Here is a 23013-nt window from a genome sequence, read left to right as displayed (position 1 = left end):
GAGAAAACTCCTTTTCTTTCGAGAGGGCTGCCTACAGTGACCAGAAGCCAGGTAAAAACAGTGTTATTTAGGATTCTTCAGGGAAGCATGTTTAGAGATTTAACATGGGAAAGCAAGGCTTGTGCCATCAGGTCTCCTTCTCGGGTTAACATGCAGCCGAAACCCTTCTGATTTCTAACAAGTCAATAGAGACTCTAGCCAAACCCTGGTCCCTTGCTGAATCAACTTTTCTTCACAGGGTTTTCTGCATGTATCGAACTCCCTCATTCTTGGAACGCTCTATGTAACCCTTCGGGCCTAAACCTAGTCTAAAGTCCTGCAGTGTAACAGGAAAAACTTTGCTTAGATTCCAGGAGGAATGCAAGCCTCCTTTCTCCTGTAGGTGTGGGGTCCTTGGGTAAGAGTTCCTAGAAGAAGGCGAAGCAGATTGTGTTTCTTAGTGTAGCTCCAATGAGAGCAATGAGGCAGACTTCCATGGCATGTAGGACGTGAGAAAACAGAATCCCTGGAGCTGTTGAAGAGCTGAGTCCACCTAGCTTTCTAAGGAAGGGTGCAGCGAGTTGCCTTAAACTCTGAATACATAGTGTGACTGGGAAAGGCTTCTAGGTCGGGATGTTTCTTAGAAGGGTAAAGGAGACTGCTGGTACTCACTGTAGTTGTACGAAAAAGGGTGCCTACACTAGGGTGCCTAGTGTCTGGTAGAGTGAAGAAACGTTCAAGTAAAGCAGAACTTCCAATACGACATAATGGAAAATGCTAAGCGCTTTCGCTTCAGCAGGGCTTTTCAGGCCTTAGCTTGAGGCAAGGACTCACGTCAAGTTACCCTGTAGCTCTAGAGCATGACAGGAGGAACTCCCACCCATGCTCGGGAAGCACCGTGTTTCCTTAGAGAAACTCCTTTTCTTTCCAGAGGGCTGCCCACAGTGAATCGAGGCCAGTCAAAACAGTGTTATTTAGGTATCTCAGGCTGGCGTGGCTAGAGATTTAAAATGGGAACGCAAGGCTTAGGCATTCAAGTCTTCTTTTCCGGTGAACATGCACCCGGACACCTTCTTATATCTAAGAAGTCCAAAGAGACTCTAGCTACACCCTGGTCCCTTGCTGAATCAACTTTTCTTCACAGAGTGTTCTGCATATATGGAACTCCCTCATCCTTGGAACGTTCTATGTATGCTATAGGGCCGAAGCCTATTCTAAAGTCCTGCAGTGTAAAAGGAAAAACTGTGCTTTGGTTCCAGTAGGAATGCAAGCCTCCTTTCTCCTGTAGGTATGGGGTCATTGGGTAAGAGTTCCTAGAGGTAGGCGAAGCAGATTGTGTATCTTAGTGAAGCTCCACAGAGGGCAATGAGGCAGACTTCCATGGCATGTAGGACGTGAGAGAACAGAATCCCTGGAGCTGTTGAAGAGCTGAGTCCACCTAGCTTCCTAAGGAAGGGTGCAGCGAGTTGCCCTACACTCTGATTACATAGAGTGACTGGGAAAGGCTTCTAGGTCTGGATGTTTCTTAGAAGAGCAAAGAAGACTGCTGGTACTCACTGTATTTCTACGAAAAAGGGTGCCTACACGAGGGTGCCTTGTGTCTGGTAAGTGAAGAAACATTCAAGTAAAGCAGAACTTGGAATACGACATAATGGAAACTGCTAAGCGCTTTCGCTTCCGCAAGGCTTTTCAGGCCTTAGCTTGAGGCAAACACTCACGTCAAGTTTCCCTGTAGCTCTAGAGCAGGACAGCAGGAGCTCCCACCCATGCTATGGAAGCACCGTGTTTCCTTAGAGAAAACTCCTTTTCTTTCGAGAGGGCTGCCTACAGTGACCAGAAGCCAGGTAAAAACAGTGTTATTTAGGATTCTTCAGGGAAGCATGTTTAGAGATTTAACATGGGAAAGCAAGGCTTGTGCCATCAGGTCTCCTTCTCGGGTTAACATGCAGCCGAAACCCTTCTGATTTCTAACAAGTCAATAGAGACTCTAGCCAAACCCTGGTCCCTTGCTGAATCAACTTTTCTTCACAGGGTTTTCTGCATGTATCGAACTCCCTCATTCTTGGAACGCTCTATGTAACCCTTCGGGCCTAAACCTAGTCTAAAGTCCTGCAGTGTAACAGGAAAAACTTTGCTTAGATTCCAGTAGGAATGCAAGCCTCCTTTCTCCTGTAGGTATGGGGTCCTTGGGTAAGAGTTCCTAGAAGAAGGCGAAGCAGATTGTGTTTCTTAGTGTAGCTCCAATGAGAGCAATGAGGCAGACTTCCATGGCATGTAGGACGTGAGAGAACAGAATCCCTGGAGCTGTTGAAGAGCTGAGTCCACCTAGCTTTCTAAGGAAGGGTGCAGCGAGTTGCCTTAAACTCTGAATACATAGTGTGACTGGGAAAGGCTTCTAGGTCGGGATGTTTCTTAGAAGGGTAAAGGAGACTGCTGGTACTCACTGTAGTTGTACGAAAAAGGGTGCCTACACTAGGGTGCCTAGTGTCTGGTAGAGTGAAGAAACGTTCAAGTAAAGCAGAACTTCCAATACGACATAATGGAAAATGCTAAGCGCTTTCGCTTCAGCAGGGCTTTTCAGGCCTTAGCTTGAGGCAAGGACTCACGTCAAGTTACCCTGTAGCTCTAGAGCATGACAGGAGGAACTCCCACCCATGCTAGGGAAGCACCGTGTTTCCTTAGAGAAACTCCTTTTCTTTCCAGAGGGCTGCCCACAGTGAATCGAGGCCAGTCAAAACAGTGTTATTTAGGTATCTCAGGCTGGCGTGGCTAGAGATTTAAAATGGGAACACAAGGCTTAGGCATTCAAGTCTTCTTTTCCGGTGAACATGCACCCGGACACCTTCTTATATCTAAGAAGTCCAAAGAGACTCTAGCTACACCCTGGTCCCTTGCTGAATCAACTTTTCTTCACAGAGTGTTCTGCATATATGGAACTCCCTCATCCTTGGAACGTTCTATGTATGCTATAGGGCCGAAGCCTATTCTAAAGTCCTGCAGTGTAAAAGGAAAAACTGTGCTTTGGTTCCAGTAGGAATGCAAGCCTCCTTTCTCCTGTAGGTATGGGGTCATTGGGTACGAGTTCCTAGAGGTAGGCGAAGCAGATTGTGTATCTTAGTGAAGCTCCACAGAGGGCAATGAGGCAGACTTCCATGGCATGTAGGACGTGAGAGAACAGAATCCCTGGAGCTGTTGAAGAGCTGAGTCCACCTAGCTTCCTAAGGAAGGGTGCAGCGAGTTGCCCTACACTCTGATTACATAGAGTGACTGGGAAAGGCTTCTAGGTCTGGATGTTTCTTAGAAGAGCAAAGAAGACTGCTGGTACTCACTGTATTTCTACGAAAAAGGGTGCCTACACGAGGGTGCCTTGTGTCTGGTAAGTGAAGAAACATTCAAGTAAAGCAGAACTTCCAATACGACATAATGGAAACTGCTAAGCGCTTTCGCTTCCGCAAGGCTTTTCAGGCCTTAGCTTGAGGCAAACACTCACGTCAAGTTTCCCTGTAGCTCTAGAGCAGGACAGCAGGAGCTCCCACCCATGCTATGGAAGCACCGTGTTTCCTTAGAGAAAACTCCTTTTCTTTCGAGAGGGCTGCCTACAGTGACCAGAAGCCAGGTAAAAACAGTGTTATTTAGTATTCTTCAGGGAAACATGTTTAGAGATTTAACATGGGAAAGCAAGGCTTGTGCCATCAGGTCTCCTTCTCGGGTTAACATGCAGCCGAAACCCTTCTGATTTCTAACAAGTCAATAGAGACTCTAGCCAAACCCTGGTCCCTTGCTGAATCAACTTTTCTTCACAGGGTTTTCTGCATGTATCGAACTCCCTCATTCTTGGAACGCTCTATGTAACCCTTCGGGCCTAAACCTAGTCTAAAGTCCTGCAGTGTAACAGGAAAAACTTTGCTTAGATTCCAGTAGGAATGCAAGCCTCCTTTCTCCTGTAGGTATGGGGTCCTTGGGTAAGAGTTCCTAGAAGAAGGCGAAGCAGATTGTGTTTCTTAGTGTAGCTCCAATGAGAGCAATGAGGCAGACTTCCATGGCATGTAGGACGTGAGAGAACAGAATCCCTGGAGCTGTTGAAGAGCTGAGTCCACCTAGCTTTCTAAGGAAGGGTGCAGCGAGTTGCCTTAAACTCTGAATACATAGTGTGACTGGGAAAGGCTTCTAGGTCGGGATGTTTCTTAGAAGGGTAAAGGAGACTGCTGGTACTCACTGTAGTTGTACGAAAAAGGGTGCCTACACTAGGGTGCCTAGTGTCTGGTAGAGTGAAGAAACGTTCAAGTAAAGCAGAACTTCCAATACGACATAATGGAAAATGCTAAGCGCTTTCGCTTCAGCAGGGCTTTTCAGGCCTTAGCTTGAGGCAAGGACTCACGTCAAGTTACCCTGTAGCTCTAGAGCATGACAGGAGGAACTCCCACCCATGCTAGGGAAGCACCGTGTTTCCTTAGAGAAACTCCTTTTCTTTCCAGAGGGCTGCCCACAGTGAATCGAGGCCAGTCAAAACAGTGTTATTTAGGTATCTCAGGCTGGCGTGGCTAGAGATTTAAAATGGGAACACAAGGCTTAGGCATTCAAGTCTTCTTTTCCGGTGAACATGCACCCGGACACCTTCTTATATCTAAGAAGTCCAAAGAGACTCTAGCTACACCCTGGTCCCTTGCTGAATCAACTTTTCTTCACAGAGTGTTCTGCATATATGGAACTCCCTCATCCTTGGAACGTTCTATGTATGCTATAGGGCCGAAGCCTATTCTAAAGTCCTGCAGTGTAAAAGGAAAAACTGTGCTTTGGTTCCAGTAGGAATGCAAGCCTCCTTTCTCCTGTAGGTATGGGGTCATTGGGTACGAGTTCCTAGAGGTAGGCGAAGCAGATTGTGTATCTTAGTGAAGCTCCACAGAGGGCAATGAGGCAGACTTCCATGGCATGTAGGACGTGAGAGAACAGAATCCCTGGAGCTGTTGAAGAGCTGAGTCCACCTAGCTTCCTAAGGAAGGGTGCAGCGAGTTGCCCTACACTCTGATTACATAGAGTGACTGGGAAAGGCTTCTAGGTCTGGATGTTTCTTAGAAGAGCAAAGAAGACTGCTGGTACTCACTGTATTTCTACGAAAAAGGGTGCCTACACGAGGGTGCCTTGTGTCTGGTAAGTGAAGAAACATTCAAGTAAAGCAGAACTTCCAATACGACATAATGGAAACTGCTAAGCGCTTTCGCTTCCGCAAGGCTTTTCAGGCCTTAGCTTGAGGCAAACACTCACGTCAAGTTTCCCTGTAGCTCTAGAGCAGGACAGCAGGAGCTCCCACCCATGCTATGGAAGCACCGTGTTTCCTTAGAGAAAACTCCTTTTCTTTCGAGAGGGCTGCCTACAGTGACCAGAAGCCAGGTAAAAACAGTGTTATTTAGTATTCTTCAGGGAAACATGTTTAGAGATTTAACATGGGAAAGCAAGGCTTGTGCCATCAGGTCTCCTTCTCGGGTTAACATGCAGCCCAAACCCTTCTGATTTCTACTAAGTCAATAGAGACTCTAGCCAAACCCTGGTCCCTTGCTGAATCAACTTTTCTTCACAGGGTTTTCTGCATGTATCGAACTCCCTCATTCTTGGAACGCTCTATGTAACCCTTCGGGCCTAAACCTAGTCTAAAGTCCTGCAGTGTAACAGGAAAAACTTTGCTTAGATTCCAGGAGGAATGCAAGCCTCCTTTCTCCTGTAGGTGTGGGGTCCTTGGGTAAGAGTTCCTAGAAGAAGGCGAAGCAGATTGTGTTTCTTAGTGTAGCTCCAATGAGAGCAATGAGGCAGACTTCCATGGCATGTAGGACGTGAGAAAACAGAATCCCTGGAGCTGTTGAAGAGCTGAGTCCACCTAGCTTTCTAAGGAAGGGTGCAGCGAGTTGCCTTAAACTCTGAATACATAGTGTGACTGGGAAAAGCTTCTAGGTCGGGATGTTTCTTAGAAGGGTAAAGGAGACTGCTGGTACTCACTGTAGTTGTACGAAAAAGGGTGCCTACACTAGGGTGCCTAGTGTCTGGTAGAGTGAAGAAACGTTCAAGTAAAGCAGAACTTCCAATACGACATAATGGAAAATGCTAAGCGCTTTCGCTTCAGCAGGGCTTTTCAGGCCTTAGCTTGAGGCAAGGACTCACGTCAAGTTACCCTGTAGCTCTAGAGCATGACAGGAGGAACTCCCACCCATGCTCGGGAAGCACCGTGTTTCCTTAGAGAAACTCCTTTTCTTTCCAGAGGGCTGCCCACAGTGAATCGAGGCCAGTCAAAACAGTGTTATTTAGGTATCTCAGGCTGGCGTGGCTAGAGATTTAAAATGGGAACGCAAGGCTTAGGCATTCAAGTCTTCTTTTCCGGTGAACATGCACCCGGACACCTTCTTATGTCTAAGAAGTCCAAAGAGACTCTAGCTACACCCTGGTCCCTTGCTGAATCAACTTTTCTTCACAGAGTGTTCTGCATATATGGAACTCCCTCATCCTTGGAACGTTCTATGTATGCTATAGGGCCGAAGCCTATTCTAAAGTCCTGCAGTGTAAAAGGAAAAACTGTGCTTTGGTTCCAGTAGGAATGCAAGCCTCCTTTCTCCTGTAGGTATGGGGTCATTGGGTACGAGTTCCTAGAGGTAGGCGAAGCAGATTGTGTATCTTAGTGAAGCTCCACAGAGGGCAATGAGGCAGACTTCCATGGCATGTAGGACGTGAGAGAACAGAATCCCTGGAGCTGTTGAAGAGCTGAGTCCACCTAGCTTCCTAAGGAAGGGTGCAGCGAGTTGCCCTACACTCTGATTACATAGAGTGACTGGGAAAGGCTTCTAGGTCTGGATGTTTCTTAGAAGAGCAAAGAAGACTGCTGGTACTCACTGTATTTCTACGAAAAAGGGTGCCTACACGAGGGTGCCTTGTGTCTGGTAAGTGAAGAAACATTCAAGTAAAGCAGAACTTCCAATACGACATAATGGAAACTGCTAAGCGCTTTCGCTTCCGCAAGGCTTTTCAGGCCTTAGCTTGAGGCAAACACTCACGTCAAGTTTCCCTGTAGCTCTAGAGCAGGACAGCAGGAGCTCCCACCCATGCTATGGAAGCACCGTGTTTCCTTAGAGAAAACTCCTTTTCTTTCGAGAGGGCTGCCTACAGTGACCAGAAGCCAGGTAAAAACAGTGTTATTTAGGATTCTTCAGGGAAGCATGTTTAGAGATTTAACATGGGAAAGCAAGGCTTGTGCCATCAGGTCTCCTTCTCGGGTTAACATGCAGCCCAAACCCTTCTGATTTCTAACAAGTCAATAGAGACTCTAGCCAAACCCTGGTCCCTTGCTGAATCAAATTTTCTTCACAGGGTTTTCTGCATGTATCGAACTCCCTCATTCTTGGAACGCTCTATGTAACCCTTCGGGCCTAAACCTAGTCTAAAGTCCTGCAGTGTAACAGGAAAAACTTTGCTTAGATTCCAGTAGGAATGCAAGCCTCCTTTCTCCTGTAGGTATGGGGTCCTTGGGTAAGAGTTCCTAGAAGAAGGCGAAGCAGATTGTGTTTCTTAGTGTAGCTCCAATGAGAGCAATGAGGCAGACTTCCATGGCATGTAGGACGTGAGAGAACAGAATCCCTGGAGCTGTTGAAGAGCTGAGTCCACCTAGCTTTCTAAGGAAGGGTGCAGCGAGTTGCCTTAAACTCTGAATACATAGTGTGACTGGGAAAGGCTTCTAGGTCGGGATGTTTCTTACAAGGGTAAAGGAGACTGCTGGTACTCACTGTAGTTGTACGAAAAAGGGTGCCTACACTAGGGTGCCTAGTGTCTGGTAGAGTGAAGAAACGTTCAAGTAAAGCAGAACTTCCAATACGACATAATGGAAAATGCTAAGCGCTTTCGCTTCAGCAGGGCTTTTCAGGCCTTAGCTTGAGGCAAGGACTCACGTCAAGTTACCCTGTAGCTCTAGAGCATGACAGGAGGAACTCCCACCCATGCTAGGGAAGCACCGTGTTTCCTTAGAGAAACTCCTTTTCTTTCCAGAGGGCTGCCCACAGTGAATCGAGGCCAGTCAAAACAGTGTTATTTAGGTATCTCAGGCTGGCGTGGCTAGAGATTTAAAATGGGAACGCAAGGCTTAGGCATTCAAGTCTTCTTTTCCGGTGAACATGCACCCGGACACCTTCTTATATCTAAGAAGTCCAAAGAGACTCTAGCTACACCCTGGTCCCTTGCTGAATCAACTTTTCTTCACAGAGTGTTCTGCATATATGGAACTCCCTCATCCTTGGAACGTTCTATGTATGCTATAGGGCCGAAGCCTATTCTAAAGTCCTGCAGTGTAAAAGGAAAAACTGTGCTTTGGTTCCAGTAGGAATGCAAGCCTCCTTTCTCCTGTAGGTATGGGGTCATTGGGTACGAGTTCCTAGAGGTAGGCGAAGCAGATTGTGTATCTTAGTGAAGCTCCACAGAGGGCAATGAGGCAGACTTCCATGGCATGTAGGACGTGAGAGAACAGAATCCCTGGAGCTGTTGAAGAGCTGAGTCCACCTAGCTTCCTAAGGAAGGGTGCAGCGAGTTGCCCTACACTCTGATTACATAGAGTGACTGGGAAAGGCTTCTAGGTCTGGATGTTTCTTAGAAGAGCAAAGAAGACTGCTGGTACTCACTGTATTTCTACGAAAAAGGGTGCCTACACGAGGGTGCCTTGTGTCTGGTAAGTGAAGAAACATTCAAGTAAAGCAGAACTTCCAATACGACATAATGGAAACTGCTAAGCGCTTTCGCTTCCGCAAGGCTTTTCAGGCCTTAGCTTGAGGCAAACACTCACGTCAAGTTTCCCTGTAGCTCTAGAGCAGGACAGCAGGAGCTCCCACCCATGCTATGGAAGCACCGTGTTTCCTTAGAGAAAACTCCTTTTCTTTCGAGAGGGCTGCCTACAGTGACCAGAAGCCAGGTAAAAACAGTGTTATTTAGGATTCTTCAGGGAAGCATGTTTAGAGATTTAACATGGGAAAGCAAGGCTTGTGCCATCAGGTCTCCTTCTCGGGTTAACATGCAGCCGAAACCCTTCTGATTTCTAACAAGTCAATAGAGACTCTAGCCAAACCCTGGTCCCTTGCTGAATCAACTTTTCTTCACAGGGTTTTCTGCATGTATCGAACTCCCTCATGCTTGGAACACTCTATGTAACCCTTCGGGCCTAAACCTAGTCTAAAGTCCTGCAGTGTAACAGGAAAAATTTTGCTTAGATTCCAGTAGGAATGCAAGCCTCCTTTCTCCTGTAGGTATGGGGTCCTTGGGTAAGAGTTCCTAGAAGAAGGCGAAGCAGATTGTGTTTCTTAGTGTAGCTCCAATGAGAGCAATGAGGCAGACTTCCATGGCATGTAGGACGTGAGAGAACAGAATCCCTGGAGCTGTTGAAGAGCTGAGTCCACCTAGCTTTCTAAGGAAGGGTGCAGCGAGTTGCCTTAAACTCTGAATACATAGTGTGACTGGGAAAGGCTTCTAGGTCGGGATGTTTCTTAGAAGGGTAAAGGAGACTGCTGGTACTCACTGTAGTTGTACGAAAAAGGGTGCCTACACTAGGGTGCCTAGTGTCTGGTAGAGTGAAGAAACGTTCAAGTAAAGCAGAACTTCCAATACGACATAATGGAAAATGCTAAGCGCTTTCGCTTCAGCAGGGCTTTTCAGGCCTTAGCTTGAGGCAAGGACTCACGTCAAGTTACCCTGTAGCTCTAGAGCATGACAGGAGGAACTCCCACCCATGCTATGGAAGCACCGTGTTTCCTTAGAGAAACTCCTTTTCTTTCCAGAGGGCTGCCCACAGTGAATCGAGGCCAGTCAAAACAGTGTTATTTAGGTATCTCAGGCTGGCGTGGCTAGAGATTTAAAATGGGAACGCAAGGCTTAGGCATTCAAGTCGTCTTTTCCGGTGAACATGCACCCGGACACCTTCTTATGTCTAAGAAGTCCAAAGAGATTCTAGCTACACCCTGGTCCCTTGCTGAATCAACTTTTCTTCACAGAGTGTTCTGCATATATGGAACTCCCTCATCCTTGGAACGTTCTATGTATGCTATAGGGCCGAAGCCTATTCTAAAGTCCTGCAGTGTAAAAGGAAAAACTGTGCTTTGGTTCCAGTAGGAATGCAAGCCTCCTTTCTCCTGTAGGTATGGGGTCATTGGGTACGAGTTCCTAGAGGTAGGCGAAGCAGATTGTGTATCTTAGTGAAGCTCCACAGAGGGCAATGAGGCAGACTTCCATGGCATGTAGGACGTGAGAGAACAGAATCCCTGGAGCTGTTGAAGAGCTGAGTCCACCTAGCTTCCTAAGGAAGGGTGCAGCGAGTTGCCCTACACTCTGATTACATAGAGTAACTGGGAAAGGCTTCTAGGTCTGGATGTTTCTTAGAAGAGCAAAGAAGACTGCTGGTACTCACTGTATTTCTACGAAAAAGGGTGCCTACACGAGGGTGCCTTGTGTCTGGTAAGTGAAGAAACATTCAAGTAAAGCAGAACTTCCAATACGACATAATGGAAACTGCTAAGCGCTTTCGCTTCCGCAAGGCTTTTCAGGCCTTAGCTTGAGGCAAACACTCACGTCAAGTTTCCCTGTAGCTCTAGAGCAGGACAGCAGGAGCTCCCACCCATGCTATGGAAGCACCGTGTTTCCTTAGAGAAAACTCCTTTTCTTTCGAGAGGGCTGCCTACAGTGACCAGAAGCCAGGTAAAAACAGTGTTATTTAGGATTCTTCAGGGAAGCATGTTTAGAGATTTAACATGGGAAAGCAAGGCTTGTGCCATCAGGTCTCCTTCTCGGGTTAACATGCAGCCCAAACCCTTCTGATTTCTAACAAGTCAATAGAGACTCTAGCCAAACCCTGGTCCCTTGCTGAATCAAATTTTCTTCACAGGGTTTTCTGCATGTATCGAACTCCCTCATTCTTGGAACGCTCTATGTAACCCTTCGGGCCTAAACCTAGTCTAAAGTCCTGCAGTGTAACAGGAAAAACTTTGCTTAGATTCCAGTAGGAATGCAAGCCTCCTTTCTCCTGTAGGTATGGGGTCCTTGGGTAAGAGTTCCTAGAAGAAGGCGAAGCAGATTGTGTTTCTTAGTGTAGCTCCAATGAGAGCAATGAGGCAGACTTCCATGGCATGTAGGACGTGAGAGAACAGAATCCCTGGAGCTGTTGAAGAGCTGAGTCCACCTAGCTTTCTAAGGAAGGGTGCAGCGAGTTGCCTTAAACTCTGAATACATAGTGTGACTGGGAAAGGCTTCTAGGTCGGGATGTTTCTTACAAGGGTAAAGGAGACTGCTGGTACTCACTGTAGTTGTACGAAAAAGGGTGCCTACACTAGGGTGCCTAGTGTCTGGTAGAGTGAAGAAACGTTCAAGTAAAGCAGAACTTCCAATACGACATAATGGAAAATGCTAAGCGCTTTCGCTTCAGCAGGGCTTTTCAGGCCTTAGCTTGAGGCAAGGACTCACGTCAAGTTACCCTGTAGCTCTAGAGCATGACAGGAGGAACTCCCACCCATGCTATGGAAGCACCGTGTTTCCTTAGAGAAACTCCTTTTCTTTCCAGAGGGCTGCCCACAGTGAATCGAGGCCAGTCAAAACAGTGTTATTTAGGTATCTCAGGCTGGCGTGGCTAGAGATTTAAAATGGGAACGCAAGGCTTAGGCATTCAAGTCTTCTTTTCCGGTGAACATGCACCCGGACACCTTCTTATATCTAAGAAGTCCAAAGAGACTCTAGCTACACCCTGGTCCCTTGCTGAATCAACTTTTCTTCACAGAGTGTTCTGCATATATGGAACTCCCTCATCCTTGGAACGTTCTATGTATGCTATAGGGCCGAAGCCTATTCTAAAGTCCTGCAGTGTAAAAGGAAAAACTGTGCTTTGGTTCCAGTAGGAATGCAAGCCTCCTTTCTCCTGTAGGTATGGGGTCATTGGGTACGAGTTCCTAGAGGTAGGCGAAGCAGATTGTGTATCTTAGTGAAGCTCCACAGAGGGCAATGAGGCAGACTTCCATGGCATGTAGGACGTGAGAGAACAGAATCCCTGGAGCTGTTGAAGAGCTGAGTCCACCTAGCTTCCTAAGGAAGGGTGCAGCGAGTTGCCCTACACTCTGATTACATAGAGTGACTGGGAAAGGCTTCTAGGTCTGGATGTTTCTTAGAAGAGCAAAGAAGACTGCTGGTACTCACTGTATTTCTACGAAAAAGGGTGCCTACACGAGGGTGCCTTGTGTCTGGTAAGTGAAGAAACATTCAAGTAAAGCAGAACTTCCAATACGACATAATGGAAACTGCTAAGCGCTTTCGCTTCCGCAAGGCTTTTCAGGCCTTAGCTTGAGGCAAACACTCACGTCAAGTTTCCCTGTAGCTCTAGAGCAGGACAGCAGGAGCTCCCACCCATGCTATGGAAGCACCGTGTTTCCTTAGAGAAAACTCCTTTTCTTTCGAGAGGGCTGCCTACAGTGACCAGAAGCCAGGTAAAAACAGTGTTATTTAGGATTCTTCAGGGAAGCATGTTTAGAGATTTAACATGGGAAAGCAAGGCTTGTGCCATCAGGTCTCCTTCTCGGGTTAACATGCAGCCCAAACCCTTCTGATTTCTAACAAGTCAATAGAGACTCTAGCCAAACCCTGGTCCCTTGCTGAATCAACTTTTCTTCACAGGGTTTTCTGCATGTATCGAACTCCCTCATTCTTGGAACGCTCTATGTAACCCTTCGGGCCTAAACCTAGTCTAAAGTCCTGCAGTGTAACAGGAAAAACTTTGCTTAGATTCCAGTAGGAATGCAAGCCTCCTTTCTCCTGTAGGTATGGGGTCCTTGGGTAAGAGTTCCTAGAAGAAGGCGAAGCAGATTGTGTTTCTTAGTGTAGCTCCAATGAGAGCAATGAGGCAGACTTCCATGGCATGTAGGACGTGAGAGAACAGAATCCCTGGAGCTGTTGAAGAGCTGAGTCCACCTAGCTTTCTAAGGAAGGGTGCAGCGAGTTGCCTTAAACTCTGAATACATAGTGTGACTGGGAAAGTCTTCTAGGTCGGGATGTTTCTTAGAAGGGTAAAGGAGACTGCTGGTACTCACTGTAGTTGTACGAAAAAGGGTGCCTACACTAGGGTGCCTAGTGTCTAGTAGAGTGAAGAAACGTTCAAGTAAAGCAGAACTTCCAATACGACATAATGGAAAATGCTAAGCGCTTTCGCTTCAGCAGGGCTTTTCAGGCCTTAGCTTGAGGCAAGGACTCACGTCAAGTTACCCTGTAGCTCTAGAGCATGACAGGAGGAACTCCCACCCATGCTATGGAAGCACCGTGTTTCCTTAGAGAAACTCCTTTTCTTTCCAGAGGGCTGCCCACAGTGAATCGAGGCCAGTCAAAACAGTGTTATTTAGGTATCTCAGGCTGGCGTGACTAGAGATTTAAAATGGGAACGCAAGGCTTAGGCATTCAAGTCGTCTTTTCCGGTGAACATGCACCCGGACACCTTCTTATATCTAAGAAGTCCAAAGAGACTCTAGCTACACCCTGGTCCCTTGCTGAATCAACTTTTCTTCACAGAGTGTTCTGCATATATGGAACTCCCTCATCCTTGGAACGTTCTATGTATGCTATAGGGCCGAAGCCTATTCTAAAGTCCTGCAGTGTAAAAGGAAAAACTGTGCTTTGGTTCCAGTAGGAATGCAAGCCTCCTTTCTCCTGTAGGTATGGGGTCATTGGGTACGAGTTCCTAGAGGTAGGCGAAGCAGATTGTGTATCTTAGTGAAGCTCCACAGAGGGCAATGAGGCAGACTTCCATGGCATGTAGGACGTGAGAGAACAGAATCCCTGGAGCTGTTGAAGAGCTGAGTCCACCTAGCTTCCTAAGGAAGGGTGCAGCGAGTTGCCCTACACTCTGATTACATAGAGTGACTGGGAAAGGCTTCTAGGTCTGGATGTTTCTTAGAAGAGCAAAGAAGACTGCTGGTACTCACTGTATTTCTACGAAAAAGGGTGCCTACACGAGGGTGCCTTGTGTCTGGTAAGTGAAGAAACATTCAAGTAAAGCAGAACTTCCAATACGACATAATGGAAACTGCTAAGCGCTTTCGCTTCCGCAAGGCTTTTCAGGCCTTAGCTTGAGGCAAACACTCACGTCAAGTTTCCCTGTAGCTCTAGAGCAGGACAGCAGGAGCTCCCACCCATGCTATGGAAGCACCGTGTTTCCTTAGAGAAAACTCCTTTTCTTTCGAGAGGGCTGCCTACAGTGACCAGAAGCCAGGTAAAAACAGTGTTATTTAGGATTCTTCAGGGAAGCATGTTTAGAGATTTAACATGGGAAAGCAAGGCTTGTGCCATCAGGTCTCCTTCTCGGGTTAACATGCAGCCGAAACCCTTCTGATTTCTAACAAGTCAATAGAGACTCTAGCCAAACCCTGGTCCCTTGCTGAATCAACTTTTCTTCACAGGGTTTTCTGCATGTATCGAACTCCCTCATTCTTGGAACACTCTATGTAACCCTTCGGGCCTAAACCTAGTCTAAAGTCCTGCAGTGTAACAGGAAAAATTTTGCTTAGATTCCAGTAGGAATGCAAGCCTCCTTTCTCCTGTAGGTATGGGGTCCTTGGGTAAGAGTTCCTAGAAGAAGGCGAAGCAGATTGTGTTTCTTAGTGTAGCTCCAATGAGAGCAATGAGGCAGACTTCCATGGCATGTAGGACGTGAGAGAACAGAATCCCTGGAGCTGTTGAAGAGCTGAGTCCACCTAGCTTTCTAAGGAAGGGTGCAGCGAGTTGCCTTAAACTCTGAATACATAGTGTGACTGGGAAAGGCTTCTAGGTCGGGATGTTTCTTACAAGGGTAAAGGAGACTGCTGGTACTCACTGTAGTTGTACGAAAAAGGGTGCCTACACTAGGGTGCCTAGTGTCTGGTAGAGTGAAGAAACGTTCAAGTAAAGCAGAACTTCCAATACGACATAATGGAAAATGCTAAGCGCTTTCGCTTCAGCAGGGCTTTTCAGGCCTTAGCTTGAGGCAAGGACTCACGTCAAGTTACCCTGTAGCTCTAGAGCATGACAGGAGGAACTCCCACCCATGCTATGGAAGCACCGTGTTTCCTTAGAGAAACTCCTTTTCTTTCCAGAGGGCTGCCCACAGTGAATCGAGGCCAGTCAAAACAGTGTTATTTAGGTATCTCAGGCTGGCGTGGCTAGAGATTTAAAATGGGAACGCAAGGCTTAGGCATTCAAGTCTTCTTTTCCGGTGAACATGCACCCGGACACCTTCTTATGTCTAAGAAGTCCAAAGAGACTCTAGCTACACCCTGGTCCCTTGCTGAATCAACTTTTCTTCACAGAGTGTTCTGCATATATGGAACTCCCTCATCCTTGGAACGTTCTATGTATGCTATAGGGCCGAAGCCTATTCTAAAGTCCTGCAGTGTAAAAGGAAAAACTGTGCTTTGGTTCCAGTAGGAATGCAAGCCTCCTTTCTCCTGTAGGTATGGGGTCATTGGGTACGAGTTCCTAGAGGTAGGCGAAGCAGATTGTGTATCTTAGTGAAGCTCCACAGAGGGCAATGAGGCAGACTTCCATGGCATGTAGGACGTGAGAGAACAGAATCCCTGGAGCTGTTGAAGAGCTGAGTCCACCTAGCTTCCTAAGGAAGGGTGCAGCGAGTTGCCCTACACTCTGATTACATAGAGTAACTGGGAAAGGCTTCTAGGTCTGGATGTTTCTTAGAAGAGCAAAGAAGACTGCTGGTACTCACTGTATTTCTACGAAAAAGGGTGCCTACACGAGGGTGCCTTGTGTCTGGTAAGTGAAGAAACATTCAAGTAAAGCAGAACTTGGAATACGACATAATGGAAACTGCTAAGCGCTTTCGCTTCCGCAAGGCTTTTCAGGCCTTAGCTTGAGGCAAACACTCACGTCAAGTTTCCCTGTAGCTCTAGAGCAGGACAGCAGGAGCTCCCACCCATGCTATGGAAGCACCGTGTTTCCTTAGAGAAAACTCCTTTTCTTTCGAGAGGGCTGCCTACAGTGACCAGAAGCCAGGTAAAAACAGTGTTATTTAGGATTCTTCAGGGAAGCATGTTTAGAGATTTAACATGGGAAAGCAAGGCTTGTGCCATCAGGTCTCCTTCTCGGGTTAACATGCAGCCGAAACCCTTCTGATTTCTAACAAGTCAATAGAGACTCTAGCCAAACCCTGGTCCCTTGCTGAATCAACTTTTCTTCACAGGGTTTTCTGCATGTATCGAACTCCCTCATTCTTGGAACGCTCTATGTAACCCTTCGGGCCTAAACCTAGTCTAAAGTCCTGCAGTGTAACAGGAAAAACATTGCTTAGATTCCAGTAGGAATGCAAGCCTCCTTTCTCCTGTAGGTATGGGGTCCTTGGGTAAGAGTTCCTAGAAGAAGGCGAAGCAGATTGTGTTTCTTAGTGTAGCTCCAATGAGAGCAATGAGGCAGACTTCCATGGCATGTAGGACGTGAGAGAACAGAATCCCTGGAGCTGTTGAAGAGCTGAGTCCACCTAGCTTTCTAAGGAAGGGTGCAGCGAGTTGCCTTAAACTCTGAATACATAGTGTGACTGGGAAAGGCTTCTAGGTCGGGATGTTTCTTACAAGGGTAAAGGAGACTGCTGGTACTCACTGTAGTTGTACGAAAAAGGGTGCCTACACTAGGGTGCCTAGTGTCTGGTAGAGTGAAGAAACGTTCAAGTAAAGCAGAACTTCCAATACGACATAATGGAAAATGCTAAGCGCTTTCGCTTCAGCAGGGCTTTTCAGGCCTTAGCTTGAGGCAAGGACTCACGTCAAGTTACCCTGTAGCTCTAGAGCATGACAGGAGGAACTCCCACCCATGCTAGGGAAGCACCGTGTTTCCTTAGAGAAACTCCTTTTCTTTCCAGAGGGCTGCCCACAGTGAATCGAGGCCAGTCAAAACAGTGTTATTTAGGTATCTCAGGCTGGCGTGGCTAGAGATTTAAAATGGGAACGCAAGGCTTAGGCATTCAAGTCTTCTTTTCCGGTGAACATGCACCCGGACACCTTCTTATGTCTAAGAAGTCCAAAGAGACTCTAGCTACACCCTGGTCCCTTGCTGAATCAACTTTTCTTCACAGAGTGTTCTGCATATATGGAACTCCCTCATCCTTGGAACGTTCTATGTATGCTATAGGGCCGAAGCCTATTCTAAAGTCCTGCAGTGTAAAAGGAAAAACTGTGCTTTGGTTCCAGTAGGAATGCAAGCCTCCTTTCTCCTGTAGGTATGGGGTCATTGGGTACGAGTTCCTAGAGGTAGGCGAAGCAGATTGTGTATCTTAGTGAAGCTTCACAGAGGGCAATGAGGCAGACTTCCATGGCATGTAGGACGTGAGAGAACAGAATCCCTGGAGCTGTTGAAGAGCTGAGTCCACCTAGCTTCCTAAGGAAGGGTGCAGCGAGTTGCCCTACACTCTGATTACATAGAGTGACTGGGAAAGGCTTCTAGGTCTGGATGTTTCTTAGAAGAGCAAAGAAGACTGCTGGTACTCACTGTATTTCTACGAAAAAGGGTGCCTACACGAGGGTGCCTTGTGTCTGGTAAGTGAAGAAACATTCAAGTAAAGCAGAACTTCCAATACGACATAATGGAAACTGCTAAGCGCTTTCGCTTCCGCAAGGCTTTTCAGGCCTTAGCTTGAGGCAAACACTCACGTCAAGTTTCCCTGTAGCTCTAGAGCAGGACAGCAGGAGCTCCCACCCATGCTATGGAAGCACCGTGTTTCCTTAGAGAAAACTCCTTTTCTTTCGAGAGGGCTGCCTACAGTGACCAGAAGCCAGGTAAAAACAGTGTTATTTAGGATTCTTCAGGGAAGCATGTTTAGAGATTTAACATGGGAAAGCAAGGCTTGTGCCATCAGGTCTCCTTCTCGGGTTAACATGCAGCCCAAACCCTTCTGATTTCTAACAAGTCAATAGAGACTCTAGCCAAACCCTGGTCCCTTGCTGAATCAACTTTTCTTCACAGGGTTTTCTGCATGTATCGAACTCCCTCATTCTTGGAACGCTCTATGTAACCCTTCGGGCCTAAACCTAGTCTAAAGTCCTGCAGTGTAACAGGAAAAACTTTGCTTAGATTCCAGTAGGAATGCAAGCCTCCTTTCTCCTGTAGGTATGGGGTCCTTGGGTAAGAGTTCCTAGAAGAAGGCGAAGCAGATTGTGTTTCTTAGTGTAGCTCCAATGAGAGCAATGAGGCAGACTTCCATGGCATGTAGGACGTGAGAGAACAGAATCCCTGGAGCTGTTGAAGAGCTGAGTCCACCTAGCTTTCTAAGGAAGGGTGCAGCGAGTTGCCTTAAACTCTGAATACATAGTGTGACTGGGAAAGGCTTCTAGGTCGGGATGTTTCTTAGAAGGGTAAAGGAGACTGCTGGTACTCACTGTAGTTGTACGAAAAAGGGTGCCTACACTAGGGTGCCTAGTGTCTGGTAGAGTGAAGAAACGTTCAAGTAAAGCAGAACTTCCAATACGACATAATGGAAAATGCTAAGCGCTTTCGCTTCAGCAGGGCTTTTCAGGCCTTAGCTTGAGGCAAGGACTCACGTCAAGTTACCCTGTAGCTCTAGAGCATGACAGGAGGAACTCCCACCCATGCTATGGAAGCACCGTGTTTCCTTAGAGAAACTCCTTTTCTTTCCAGAGGGCTGCCCACAGTGAATCGAGGCCAGTCAAAACAGTGTTATTTAGGTATCTCAGGCTGGCGTGGCTAGAGATTTAAAATGGGAACGCAAGGCTTAGGCATTCAAGTCGTCTTTTCCGGTGAACATGCACCCGGACACCTTCTTATGTCTAAGAAGTCCAAAGAGATTCTAGCTACACCCTGGTCCCTTGCTGAATCAACTTTTCTTCACAGAGTGTTCTGCATATATGGAACTCCCTCATCCTTGGAACGTTCTATGTATGCTATAGGGCCGAAGCCTATTCTAAAGTCCTGCAGTGTAAAAGGAAAAACTGTGCTTTGGTTCCAGTAGGAATGCAAGCCTCCTTTCTCCTGTAGGTATGGGGTCATTGGGTACGAGTTCCTAGAGGTAGGCGAAGCAGATTGTGTATCTTAGTGAAGCTCCACAGAGGGCAATGAGGCAGACTTCCATGGCATGTAGGACGTGAGAGAACAGAATCCCTGGAGCTGTTGAAGAGCTGAGTCCACCTAGCTTCCTAAGGAAGGGTGCAGCGAGTTGCCCTACACTCTGATTACATAGAGTGACTGGGAAAGGCTTCTAGGTCTGGATGTTTCTTAGAAGAGCAAAGAAGACTGCTGGTACTCACTGTATTTCTATGAAAAAGGGTGCCTACACGAGGGTGCCTTGTGTCTGGTAAGTGAAGAAACATTCAAGTAAAGCAGAACTTGGAATACGACATAATGGAAACTGCTAAGCGCTTCCGCTTCCGCAAGGCTTTTCAGGCCTTAGCTTGAGGCAAACACTCACGTCAAGTTTCCCTGTAGCTCTAGAGCAGGACAGCAGGAGCTCCCACCCATGCTATGGAAGCACCGTGTTTCCTTAGAGAAAACTCCTTTTCTTTCGAGAGGGCTGCCTACAGTGACCAGAAGCCAGGTAAAAACAGTGTTATTTAGGATTCTTCAGGGAAGCATGTTTAGAGATTTAACATGGGAAAGCAAGGCTTGTGCCATCAGGTCTCCTTCTCGGGTTAACATGCAGCCGAAACCCTTCTGATTTCTAACAAGTCAATAGAGACTCTAGCCAAACCCTGGTCCCTTGCTGAATCAACTTTTCTTCACAGGGTTTTCTGCATGTATCGAACTCCCTCATTCTTGGAACGCTCTATGTAACCCTTCGGGCCTAAACCTAGTCTAAAGTCCTGCAGTGTAACAGGAAAAACTTTGCTTAGATTCCAGTAGGAATGCAAGCCTCCTTTCTCCTGTAGGTATGGGGTCCTTGGGTAAGAGTTCCTAGAAGAAGGCGAAGCAGATTGTGTTTCTTAGTGTAGCTCCAATGAGAGCAATGAGGCAGACTTCCATGGCATGTAGGACGTGAGAGAACAGAATCCCTGGAGCTGTTGAAGAGCTGAGTCCACCTAGCTTTCTAAGGAAGGGTGCAGCGAGTTGCCTTAAACTCTGAATACATAGTGTGACTGGGAAAGGCTTCTAGGTCGGGATGTTTCTTACAAGGGTAAAGGAGACTGCTGGTACTCACTGTAGTTGTACGAAAAAGGGTGCCTACACTAGGGTGCCTAGTGTCTGGTAGAGTGAAGAAACGTTCAAGTAAAGCAGAACTTCCAATACGACATAATGGAAAATGCTAAGCGCTTTCGCTTCAGCAGGGCTTTTCAGGCCTTAGCTTGAGGCAAGGACTCACGTCAAGTTACCCTGTAGCTCTAGAGCATGACAGGAGGAACTCCCACCCATGCTATGGAAGCACCGTGTTTCCTTAGAGAAACTCCTTTTCTTTCCAGAGGGCTGCCCACAGTGAATCGAGGCCAGTCAAAACAGTGTTATTTAGGTATCTCAGGCTGGCGTGGCTAGAGATTTAAAATGGGAACGCAAGGCTTAGGCATTCAAGTCGTCTTTTCCGGTGAACATGCACCCGGACACCTTCTTATGTCTAAGAAGTCCAAAGAGATTCTAGCTACACCCTGGTCCCTTGCTGAATCAACTTTTCTTCACAGAGTGTTCTGCATATATGGAACTCCCTCATCCTTGGAACGTTCTATGTATGCTATAGGGCCGAAGCCTATTCTAAAGTCCTGCAGTGTAAAAGGAAAAACTGTGCTTTGGTTCCAGTAGGAATGCAAGCCTCCTTTCTCCTGTAGGTATGGGGTCATTGGGTACGAGTTCCTAGAGGTAGGCGAAGCAGATTGTGTATCTTAGTGAAGCTCCACAGAGGGCAATGAGGCAGACTTCCATGGCATGTAGGACGTGAGAGAACAGAATCCCTGGAGCTGTTGAAGAGCTGAGTCCACCTAGCTTCCTAAGGAAGGGTGCAGCGAGTTGCCCTACACTCTGATTACATAGAGTGACTGGGAAAGGCTTCTAGGTCTGGATGTTTCTTAGAAGAGCAAAGAAGACTGCTGGTACTCACTGTATTTCTATGAAAAAGGGTGCCTACACGAGGGTGCCTTGTGTCTGGTAAGTGAAGAAACATTCAAGTAAAGCAGAACTTCCAATACGACATAATGGAAACTGCTAAGCGCTTCCGCTTCCGCAAGGCTTTTCAGGCCTTAGCTTGAGGCAAACACTCACGTCAAGTTTCCCTGTAGCTCTAGAGCAGGACAGCAGGAGCTCCCACCCATGCTATGGAAGCACCGTGTTTCCTTAGAGAAAACTCCTTTTCTTTCGAGAGGGCTGCCTACAGTGACCAGAAGCCAGGTAAAAACAGTGTTATTTAGGATTCTTCAGGGAAGCATGTTTAGAGATTTAACATGGGAAAGCAAGGCTTGTGCCATCAGGTCTCCTTCTCGGGTTAACATGCAGCCGAAACCCTTCTGATTCCTAACAAGTCAATAGAGACTCTAGCCAAACCCTGGTCCCTTGCTGAATCAACTTTTCTTCACAGGGTTTTCTGCATGCATCGAACTCCCTCATTCGTGGAACGCTCTATGTAACCCTTCGGGCCTAAACCTAGTCTAAAGTCCTGCAGTGTAACAGGAAAAACTTTGCTTAGATTCCAGTAGGAATGCAAGCCTCCTTTCTCCTGTAGGTATGGGGTCCTTGGGTAAGAGTTCCTAGAAGAAGGCGAAGCAGATTGTGTTTCTTAGTGTAGCTCCAATGAGAGCAATGAGGCAGACTTCCATGGCATGTAGGACGTGAGAGAACAGAATCCCTGGAGCTGTTGAAGAGCTGAGTCCACCTAGCTTTCTAAGGAAGGGTGCAGCGAGTTGCCTTAAACTCTGAATACATAGTGTGACTGGGAAAGGCTTCTAGGTCGGGATGTTTCTTACAAGGGTAAAGGAGACTGCTGGTACTCACTGTAGTTGTACGAAAAAGGGTGCCTACACTAGGGTGCCTAGTGTCTGGTAGAGTGAAGAAACGTTCAAGTAAAGCAGAACTTCCAATACGACATAATGGAAAATGCTAAGCGCTTTCGCTTCAGCAGGGCTTTTCAGGCCTTAGCTTGAGGCAAGGACTCACGTCAAGTTACCCTGTAGCTCTAGAGCATGACAGGAGGAACTCCCACCCATGCTAGGGAAGCACCGTGTTTCCTTAGAGAAACTCCTTTTCTTTCCAGAGGGCTGCCCACAGTGAATCGAGGCCAGTCAAAACAGTGTTATTTAGGTATCTCAGGCTGGCGTGGCTAGAGATTTAAAATGGGAACGCAAGGCTTAGGCATTCAAGTCTTCTTTTCCGGTGAACATGCACCCGGACACCTTCTTATATCTAAGAAGTCCAAAGAGACTCTAGCTACACCCTGGTCCCTTGCTGAATCAACTTTTCTTCACAGAGTGTTCTGCATATATGGAACTCCCTCATCCTTGGAACGTTCTATGTATGCTATAGGGCCGAAGCCTATTCTAAAGTCCTGCAGTGTAAAAGGAAAAACTGTGCTTTGGTTCCAGTAGGAATGCAAGCCTCCTTTCTCCTGTAGGTATGGGGTCATTGGGTACGAGTTCCTAGAGGTAGGCGAAGCAGATTGTGTATCTTAGTGAAGCTCCACAGAGGGCAATGAGGCAGACTTCCATGGCATGTAGGACGTGAGAGAACAGAATCCCTGGAGCTGTTGAAGAGCTGAGTCCACCTAGCTTCCTAAGGAAGGGTGCAGCGAGTTGCCCTACACTCTGATTACATAGAGTGACTGGGAAAGGCTTCTAGGTCTGGATGTTTCTTAGAAGAGCAAAGAAGACTGCTGGTACTCACTGTATTTCTACGAAAAAGGGTGCCTACACGAGGGTGCCTTGTGTCTGGTAAGTGAAGAAACATTCAAGTAAAGCAGAACTTCCAATACGACATAATGGAAACTGCTAAGCGCTTTCGCTTCCGCAAGGCTTTTCAGGCCTTAGCTTGAGGCAAACACTCACGTCAAGTTTCCCTGTAGCTCTAGAGCAGGACAGCAGGAGCTCCCACCCATGC

This window comes from Balaenoptera physalus (genome assembly GCF_965194825.1).
Source record: "Balaenoptera physalus genome assembly, chromosome: 21".
NCBI lineage: Eukaryota > Metazoa > Chordata > Mammalia > Artiodactyla > Balaenopteridae > Balaenoptera > Balaenoptera physalus.
The sequence above is the reverse complement of the archived record's forward strand: the minus strand, read 5'-3'. Positions refer to the sequence as shown.